Source organism: Chiloscyllium punctatum, chromosome 29, assembly GCF_047496795.1.
Source record: "Chiloscyllium punctatum isolate Juve2018m chromosome 29, sChiPun1.3, whole genome shotgun sequence".
NCBI lineage: Eukaryota > Metazoa > Chordata > Chondrichthyes > Orectolobiformes > Hemiscylliidae > Chiloscyllium > Chiloscyllium punctatum.
Window position 1 is genome coordinate 60,209,446 of NC_092767.1, and position 9,627 is coordinate 60,219,072.

Consider the following 9,627-nt stretch of genomic DNA (forward strand, 5'->3'; position numbering starts at 1 on the left):
GGATGCTGCCTGACCTGCTGTGCTTTTCCAGCACCACTCTACTCCAGAATCTGGTTTCCAGCATCTGCAGTCATCGTTTTTTACCTCGGGACATAACGGAGACAATGCTTCAGCTGGGGGTAGTTAGGCCTTGTGGATCTTGGGGAGCAGGGAGAACCGGAGCAGTGTGGGGCTGGGGGATTGGGAAGTGATGGGGGAGTGGGCAAGCAAGGAGCTCACTGGAGGGGATGAGGTCATGGACAGTGGGGGAGATGGTGGCTTGTTCCAGGTGGGGTGGGGTGGGGGGGGGGGGGGGGGGGTAAGGTGGGATGTGGTATCGTTTTCGTCTATTTTATTCGTGAAGGAGTATTTGTCACATGAAGTATTTGGCTACATATGCTACTTGTTAGCAGAGTGTGAAATTTGATTGCAATGAATCAGACACTAACCAGGAACAATGACCAGGCTGAACACAATGCTGGGGTGTCAGTTTAGGGTCACTCCATCGAACATACCAAATGCATTTCTCTTTGTTTAAACACAGAGTGAGAGAGGGGTCTCAGGGCCCACCCCTCCTCCCTTACCCCTTTGTTGAGTTGTCTCCGACACACTGAGGACCCAATTGGAGTCGTTCCTTTGGTTGGTCAGACGGGGTGGAGCCTGGACGATGGGGTGGAGTGTCACTCAGGAGCTGTCACTGTTTTACTGCAGTGTGTGTGTGTGTGTGCGCTGTTACTGAATGAGATTACAGGAGCTGGCTGGGGGAGGTGGGAAGTCTGCTGCCTTTTACAGAGCTTTGTGAAGAGCGGCTCATCCGAAGGCACACATCGAGAGAGAGAGAGCGCCATCACAGACTGGATTTACTCTCAAACAGAGTTTTCCAAAACACACACAAAGAGGGAGATTGACGGTTAGTACTGCGATATTAATCATCGAGATATAAAAACGCCATCTCTAACAGGTCGCTTTGTAATGTGTTTTCTAACAAAGACAGTGGACTTTCAGGAAAATAAGAGCTGGACCACTTTCTCCCAGCTTCTGTGTGTCTGTGTGTGTCTCTGTATCTCTATGTGAGTGTCTGTGTCAGTGTGTGTCTGTGTATCTGTGTGTCTGTGCATATCTGTGTGTGTGTGTCTGTGTGTGTATGTGTATCTCTGTGTGTCTGTGTATCTCTGTGTTTGTGAATCTCCGTGTGTGTGTGTCTGTGTCTGTGTGACTGTGTGTATCTCTGTGTGTCTGTGTCTGTGTGTGTGTGTCTGTATGAGTGTGTGTATTTGTGTGTATGTCTGTGTATCTCTGTGTGTCTATCTGTGTGTGTGTGTGTGTGTGTGTGTGTGTGTGTGTGTGCGTGTCTCTGTGTGTGTTTTGTCCAAATTGTTTGATTTTACAAACAGACTTTTCAAGCGACAAGGCTCTGGCCCTAACACTGGAGACTGGTGAGGGGCATCCCTCAGTCCGAGCACTTGGTCTGCCTGATACCCGGGGCAGGGGATAGTGGGCTGTGTGTGCTCGGGAGGGGAAGGTGGGCAGCTTTTGAAACTGAAGCGGGCATCTTCCTGTTGAAGATTTCTTGTTGAAACCTTGGCTGTTCTTTGTGTTTAAGAAGGGCAGTCCACTGCTATCTGCGTCCTCGTAAAAGTACCAGCTGTTCAAACGGCAGATGCCACAGGTTAAGATATCAGATCACGCAATGTGGCACAGGCTAAGTTTTGGCTTGATTGAAATCGTTTGCTGGTGTTTGCCCATGTGGTTTGGGGGGGGGGGGTGGTGGGGGGGGAGGTAATGTTGAGTGAGGTTAGCTGTCTGAGATACAGGACATGGAACAAGTGGCTTTAAGACAGAGTAAACGGCTGAGCATTGAATTTGTTGCTGTGTTATGGTTACAGGTCTTTCTGTTTATAATAGGATACGTTATCAGGATCAGTACTGATCCCGAATCAACAGCGGGGAAAGAAATGATCCAGAGGCTGGTTCAAAAGCATTAATTCTGGTGACTGAATGTTATTGTTATGACATCAAACCAGTAAAATTAATTCAACAGAAGGACCTCCAAACACCATCTTGACAGGTTATTTATAAAAAAATAAGTTGAAGCCCATCCATCAAGATTCACTTGATGATGCCACAAAATGTTGATGCAAAAACTGGTGAGGGTTCTGTCCACTGTGTTATGTTCTGGACGGTTTAAAAGAGAAATGTCAGGGTTTGAACTGTTCTTGTGGCCAGCACTCTGAAAGTCAACGGGTTCTGTAAGTCAGGCTGCCCCTGAGACCGACGTGTTGAGATGGGGATGAGGGACAAAGGGACGCAGTGGCTCAGTTCGGACCTGCACGACCTGCATGGGAATGAGTTCAGCATCAGTCACAGCTTTGACCACCTTAAGTTAGCTTAGCTCTGGCAGTCGGAACAGTTTCAAGACCCTGCACTATATAGAAGGAGGAAGCACAGCCCCACCCTCCTCCTCATGCTACGTGGGCATTGAGTGAAGGCAAGGGAGGAGTTGTGATGCCCCTTGTGGTCAAATAGCCTGCTGATTCCCATGTATGCAATCCACTCTCTGACGCAAGCTCCTGAGGTGTCTACCTCCTGGGGGGGGGGGGGGGGGGGGGGGGGGGGTCAGCATGACTGCGCTTCTTCAAAAGGAGGAATCTTCAGAAATAAGATTGAAGAAATCGAAATAAGTGGAATTGAGCAGGAGCTTCTCTTTTTTTTTGAATGAAAGACTTGTGCAGGAAACAGATGGGGAAGGTAAATGGCACGGTGCCCAAAGGGCAGTCATTCAGTATGACGAAGGGGAGAGATGAATGAACTAAGTGGTCAGTAATTAGTCTGGTCAGTGGGTAACACTCACCAATGCTGTGTCTTCAGACACTATTGACAGGACTTGAGCATGTAGCTCAAGGACACTGACTGTTCTAGTGCAGCCCTGTGAGAAAGTGCTTTATTATCAACGATGCTATCCTTGAGGCCAGATGTTAATCACAGCTCTCCCCTGCCCACCTTAGCTGAGCATATACCCTGTAACATCAAGTCAGTTTGTCTGAGTAACAGCATGGGAGATCAGTCCATCACTAAAACAGGCTCCCTGTCATTATTTCATGGCTGCTCGTGGTATTCTATGTTTATTTGCGCACGGCAGTGACCACACTCTTAACAACAATTTATTGGCTGGGAGCAGTTTTGAGACAGTCTGAAATATACTGCACAGAAACATAAGCTTTTTTTAAAAAAATACTGATTTAAATGACTTCACTGCAACTCAGAATTAACACTGATCAATCAACAGAGGCAGAAACTAGATTCAGGGAAAATGACAGCAATGAATGTTTCTCACAAAGACATAAGGTCGCATTGAAACCACAGTTTTGACATTAAAATGTCTGCCTCTGGAATTTAGATTTTTGTAGGGTCATTTTTGATAATTAAAAAGCTTTGGCGTGTTTCTTCAGAGGTGGCTAAGTTTATTAGAGCAGTTGCTAGATTAAAGAAAGGTCTTTCTATGGTGGGAGTTGTCACACTGACTGTTAAGAGCTCATGCTAGGCATCAGCTCAAAGTGCAAATGTGAACCCGCTCCCTTCAAAATGTTGCTTTGGGATGAGGAGAGTTGGATGAGGGTCAATTAAAGATTTCTGATGTGATAGTGACCAATTTGTGTTGGATGAGTAATCAAGGTTGGTACTGTAAATGGAGTTATAATTCCCATCAACCAGGATCTGACTAAATGGTGGGATGTGCAGAATATCCTGCTCCCGTTTCTTTGTTCCCATTAGTAGAGATATTGAACGCACTCTTGTTCTGATTTAAGAAACAGCTCAGTCCCTTGAGAATTCTCCACCAATTAACTGTAATTAAATAGAAGGATGACCTGACAAACCTGCTCCTCTGTTCTGGTCCTGAATCTCCATTTGTTTATTTGCCGATTTTTCTCCTTTTTGAGGAGGTTGTGAAGTCTGCGCCTTTATACTTTCTGCATTGTGGACCGTGGAGTAAAATGGGAACAGGCCTGTTTTAAAAACCAGGCCTTATTGAAGGATTGCTTCACTTTTTTTGAAAGCCAGTTTTTATCTGACACTCAGTATCAATGTTGTTTCGACTGCAACTGGCATAAGCAAGTACTGACAGCATAGTTTGCAGATGAGCTGGCACCAAAGGCTGTGTATGAATGGAACTTTGATTATCGACAAACAGCTGATTGATCTGTGGTCTAGAGACTAGTGACAAAGGACTTTGGCCTGTGAACAGCTATAGAATTGGCTCCCAGGTAGCTGAACTGCTCGGTGGTGTGAATATTTTGGTGGAAAGTCTTAGACCTCTAGGAGGGAAGGAGCATTTTTTTCTCTGTAGTGAAAAGCATCTTACATCTGAAGATAAACACGTTTCCCCGTAAAAGTTGCTGTAAGCTGTGACTTTTAATTGATCAGTTAAAAACCCTTATAAGTGGAAACTAGTCACACTGTGCCTCTTGCAAACAAGTGAGAAGGGAGATTGAGCAGCAGCATTCAGATCAACACAAAGATCATCTGAACAAACCCTGTGGACAGGGGCCACGGAACAGTCTCCCCAATCTTCCCCTCCAGCCTTTTTCTTTGTCTCTGTCTCTATCTGTGTCTGTCTGTCTGAATGTGTATATAGAGAGGGATTTTAAATGGGGGTTAGTGTTCTAAGTCATAATTGTTTATCTGAGCGAGAGTCTATCTGTAATACTTGATAAGTACAGAAACCTGGTCTGTGCTTTCTGTTAATCTGGGACTAAAAGACAGGTACATTGGGAATTCTGTGAACTTTTAAGATCTTTAACTTTTGCGATGAGTCTGGGAATAGCGGGGCCTGATTCCCAATGCACCATCTCAGTGAATCATTACAGACATGTTGATTCTCACTAGATGTTGCATGTACTTGTTATTACAGGATGGTCTCTGTAAGGAATCCATTGCCTGAAACTAGTTCAATTATGTCTGGTTGAATAATTGTGTTTGTATCAGATGTATCTATCTTGATGACACTTCATTTCCGAATTTGTCACAATCCCCTTCTTCCTGCGACTCTGAATTTAGTTGGGATCACCATAATGCTGATTGATCACACTCCTGTCAGCTTTTTTTCCTCCAAACATTTGTTGGAGATGGTGGTGAGCTAATAGTTTCAAAACTAAGAGTGTTTAAAAAAAACATTTCTGGAGCAATAATATTATGGGATGTGGAACTGCGGCCTGTAGATGAAGTTAAAATACAAAGCTATCATGATCTGATTCAATAGTATGACAGGCTCATTGGGCTGAATGGCCTCCTTCTGTTCCGATGTATTTCAGGCACAGAGTCACCGGACATCTGAAAATCCTGGTTAATTTTCCCCTTCCGGCTACAGTCAGGTGAGGACTCACAGGACGATATATATCCCTGTCCCCTCCTCACTGGACTCCAACAGATTTCGTTCAAAGGATATGTTTGTTATTTGTGAGTTTCAACTATTTATATGCAGTGACTAGGAAAAAAAAACACAAAACACAAATGCAATCATTATAATTCCTCTTGCAAAGTCACTGTATTTAATTATTTTGCCGCTACATCCTTCCATCTGGTGTTAGGTCTTGCTATTCCCTTTTACTCTGACAGTCATATCTCCCTTGACCTGTCTTACCACATGTTCTCTCTGACTCTCTCCCTCCATGCTGGTTCTCTCTCTCTTTTTGCATCAGGTGACCACGCCACTTCAGTCTCTTTCCCCCCCAGCCAGCCATCCAGGCAAGTGGGAGTGTTCCATCACTCCCGACGTGTGCCTTGTCGGTAGTAGACAGGCTTTCGATCGTCCTCATCAAGTACGTCACTGAGATCGCCCAATAGCCTGTCATTGTTTCTGTTCCTGTTAGCTGTCTCTAACTCTCCAAATTCTTCCTTCAGTCCTGGACTTCTGTGTTTCCCTGACGTTGTGTCTTTGTAAGTAGTTCTGCCAACAGCACTCCTTGTTGCTGGTCAGTGCCTCATTAGCCAATGGCAGCAATGCAATATTGATGATGAAATGGCCAGAACATCAATATGAAGGGTTTAGAAGAGTATGGGTGAAATGTTGACAAATGGAACTAGGTTAAGTTTGGATATCTGTATAGAGTCATAGAGATGTGCAGCATGGAAACAGACCCTTCGGTCCAACCCGTCCATGCTGACCAGATGTCCCAACCCAATCTAGTCCCACCTGCCAGCACCCGGCCCATACCCCTCCAAACCCTTCCTATTCATATACCCATCCAGATGCCTCTTAAATGTTGCAATGGTATGGACGAGATGGACTGAAGGGTCTGTTTCCATGCTGTACATTTCTATGTCTTTATATCAAACCCACCTAGATCACTAATTTTCTTCAGGGGGAGAATCAACCCAGTTTACTGGACACATGATCCTAGAACCAGAGCAATGTGGTTGACTCCCTAATAGCTGTCGGAAATGGTCCCAGCGCTCCACTCAATTGCACCAAAGTATTCGAAAGCATGGTGAGTGAATCTAGTTCAAGAAGGCAAGTCACTACCACTTTCTCAGGGGACATGTGGGGAAATGAACACAGGGACTCGTTAGTGATACTCACGAGTCAACATCAACTAACAATTAGGCTGCTGCTAACAATGTTGTAAATTGCCACAGCAGGGTGCCTTTTCCAAAGAAAAAGACTTCGTGTATTTATTGGTGAAAAATGACTGACTAACTTTCGACAGAACTGAAACTTTAAACCGTCGAGATGACTCCAAAGGGTCAGGTGATCTTTGAGACTCTGACAAATCAGCCCTTGAAGAGGCCCTGGTTTGGGCATTTGAATGGAGATCCTGAGAGAAAGCCACCTGTATAAATCACACTTTCTATTGTCTTCTGACCTGCCAAAACTCAGTATACTTAGATCTGCAGATTTATTGCCCTCCAAAGCTGAAATGTCACAGCAAGCAAGCTGTAGAAAAACTAGTTTGTCATAAGCAGGAGTGAATCGCCACTATCCATTCCCCGTTGTGTAGCAATGGCTACCACCTTCCAAACACTTATGTGGACAATGGAAGTAATGGGGAGATGATAACATAGAGGTAATGTCACCAGACTAATCATCTAGGATAGAGTGGTGCTGGAAAAGCACAGCAGGTCAGGAAGCATCCGAGGAGCAGGAAAATCGACGTTGATTTTCCTGCTCCTTGGATGCTGCCTGACCTACTGCGCTTTTCCAGCACCATTCTGATCTTGACTCTGATCTCCAGCATCTGCAGTCCTCACTTTCGCCCCATCATCTAGGAACCTACACTAATGTTCCAGGGGCATGGGTTCGAATCTCACCATAGCAGATGGTGGAATTTAAGTTCAAACGATACATCTGGGATGTAAAGAGTCATTGTTGGTGACCATGGCAACTATCAATGATTGTTGTGGAAATCCAATAGAGAACCTTACCTGGTCCAGTCTAGGTGGGTGCGTGAGGGAGTGTGGGTGGGGGGGGTGGTGTGAGTGAGAATGTGTGAGTGGGTATGTGTGACTGTGTGGGTGAGAGTGTATATCTGTTTGGAAGTTGGAGCATTTGTATAATTTTACTTAAACTTTGTTAACTGCAATCATTATAATCCTGTTTTTTTAAAAATAAAACTTGAAGGAACCTGTTTGTGTTTCTTTTCCCAAGTCACTGCACATAAATAGTTAAAATGCACAAATAACAAACATATCCTTTTAATAAAATCTGTTGGAGTCCAGTGAGGAGGGGACAGGGATATATATCGTCCTGTGAGTCCTCACCTGACTGTAGCCGGAAGGGGAAAATTAACCAGGATTTTCAGATGTCCGGTGACTCTGTGCCTGAAATACATCAGAACAGAAGGAGGCCATTCAGCCCAATGAGCCTGTCATACTATTGAATCAGATCATGATAGCTTTGTATTTTAACTTCATCTACTGGCCGCAGTTCCATATCCCTTAATATTATTGCTCCAAAAATGTTTCTTTTGCGCCCTTACTTTTGTAACTATTAACTCACCCATCTCCAACAAATGTTTGGAGGAGGGAGTTCTAGATTTCCACTCCCCACTGCGTGAAGAAATGTTTCCTGACACCAGTCCTGAAGCACCTTGCTCGATCTACTCCTTAGATATGTGTCTGTTTGTGTGTGTGAGTTTATGTGTGTCTGTGTCTGTTTGTGTGTGTGAGTTTATGTGCGTCTGTGTCTGTTTGTGTGTGTGAGTTTATGTGCGTCTGTGTATGTTTGTGTGTGTGAGTTTATGTGCGTCTGTGTATATGTTTGCCTGTGTGTGTGTGCGCACATTTGCCCATGTTTGTGTGTGCAAGTCTGTGTGTGCGTACGTTTGCCTGTGTGTGTGTGTGTCTGTCTATCTGTGTGTATGTATGTATTTACCTGTGTGTGTATGCACGCATTTGCCTGTGTGTGTCTGTGTGTGTCTGTGCGCGCGTGCGTATTTGCCTGTCTGTGTGACTGTGTTTGTGTATGTCTGTGTGTGTGCGTTTGCCTGTGTGTGTACTTGCCTCTGTGTGCGCACACATTTGCCTGTGTGTGTGTGCGCGCATGTGTGCGCGCACAGGTTTACCTATGTGCGTGCGCGCACGTTTGCCTGTGTCCGTGCATGTTTGCCTGTGTGTGTGTGCGCATTTGCCTGTGTGTGTGTGCTTGCCTGTGTGCCTGTTTGTGTATGCATTTGCCTGTGTGTGCCTGTGTGTATATGTGCTTGCCTGTGTGTGTGCTTGCCTGTGTGTGTGTATGCATTTGCCTGTGTGTGTGTGTATGCATTTGCCTGTGTGTGTGTATGCATTTGCCTGTGTGTGTGTGCTTGCCTGTGTGTGTGCGTATGTGTGTGTATGCGTTTGCCTGTGTGTATGTGTGTATGTATTTGCCTGTGTGTGTATGTGCTTGCCTGTGTGTGTGCTTGCCTGTGTGTGTGTATGTATTTGCCTGTGCGTGTATGCATTTGCCTGTGTGTGTGTGTGTGTGTGCGTTTGCGTGTGTGTTTATGTGTGTGCTTGCCTGTGTGTGTATGCATTTGCCTGTGTGTGTGTGTATGCATTTGCCTGTGTGTGTGTATGCATTTGCCTGTGTGTGTGTGCATGTGTGTGCTTGCCTGTGTGTGTGCGTATGTGTGTGTATGCATTTGCCTGTGTGTGTATGTGCTTGCCTGTGTGTGTGTATGTATTTGCCTGTGTGTGTATGCGTTTGCCTGTGTGTGTGTGTGCTTGCCTGTGTGTGTGTGTGTATGTATTTGCCTGTGTGTGTATGCGTTTGCCTGTGTGTGTGTGTGCTTGCCTGTGTGTGTGTGTATGCGTTTGCGTGTGTGTTTATGTGTGTGCTTGCCTGTGTGTGTATGCATTTGCCTGTGTGTGTGTATGCATTTGCCTGTGTGTGTGCGTATGTGTGTGTATGCGTTTGCCTGTGTGTGTATGTGTGTATGTGCTTGCCTGTGTGTGTGCTTGCCTGTGTGTGTGTGTGTGTGTGTATGTATTTGCCTGTGTGTGTATGCGTTTGCCTGTGTGTGTGTGTGTGCTTGCCTGCGTGTGTGCTTGATTAGTGGTGCTGGAAGAGCACAGCAGTTCAGGCAGCATCCAACGAGCAGCGAAATCAACGTTTCGGGCAAAAGCCCTTCATCAGGAATAAAGGCAGTGAGCCTGAAGCATGGAGAGATAAGC

General features: G+C 45.3%; 1 protein-coding gene across 2 annotated transcripts in view; it reads left to right on the top strand.

Annotated features, from left to right (window-relative positions):
* The first annotated feature begins 681 nt into the window (after positions 1–681).
* Positions 682–9,627, top strand: part of LOC140454450 (synaptosomal-associated protein 25-like) — a 138,543-nt gene continuing 129,597 nt past the window's right edge. For both annotated transcript variants that reach the window (XM_072549200.1, XM_072549199.1), the window contains exon 1: positions 682–889. The gene's annotated coding sequence lies outside the window, so the exon portion shown is untranslated. The remainder of the gene's footprint in view (positions 890–9,627) is intronic.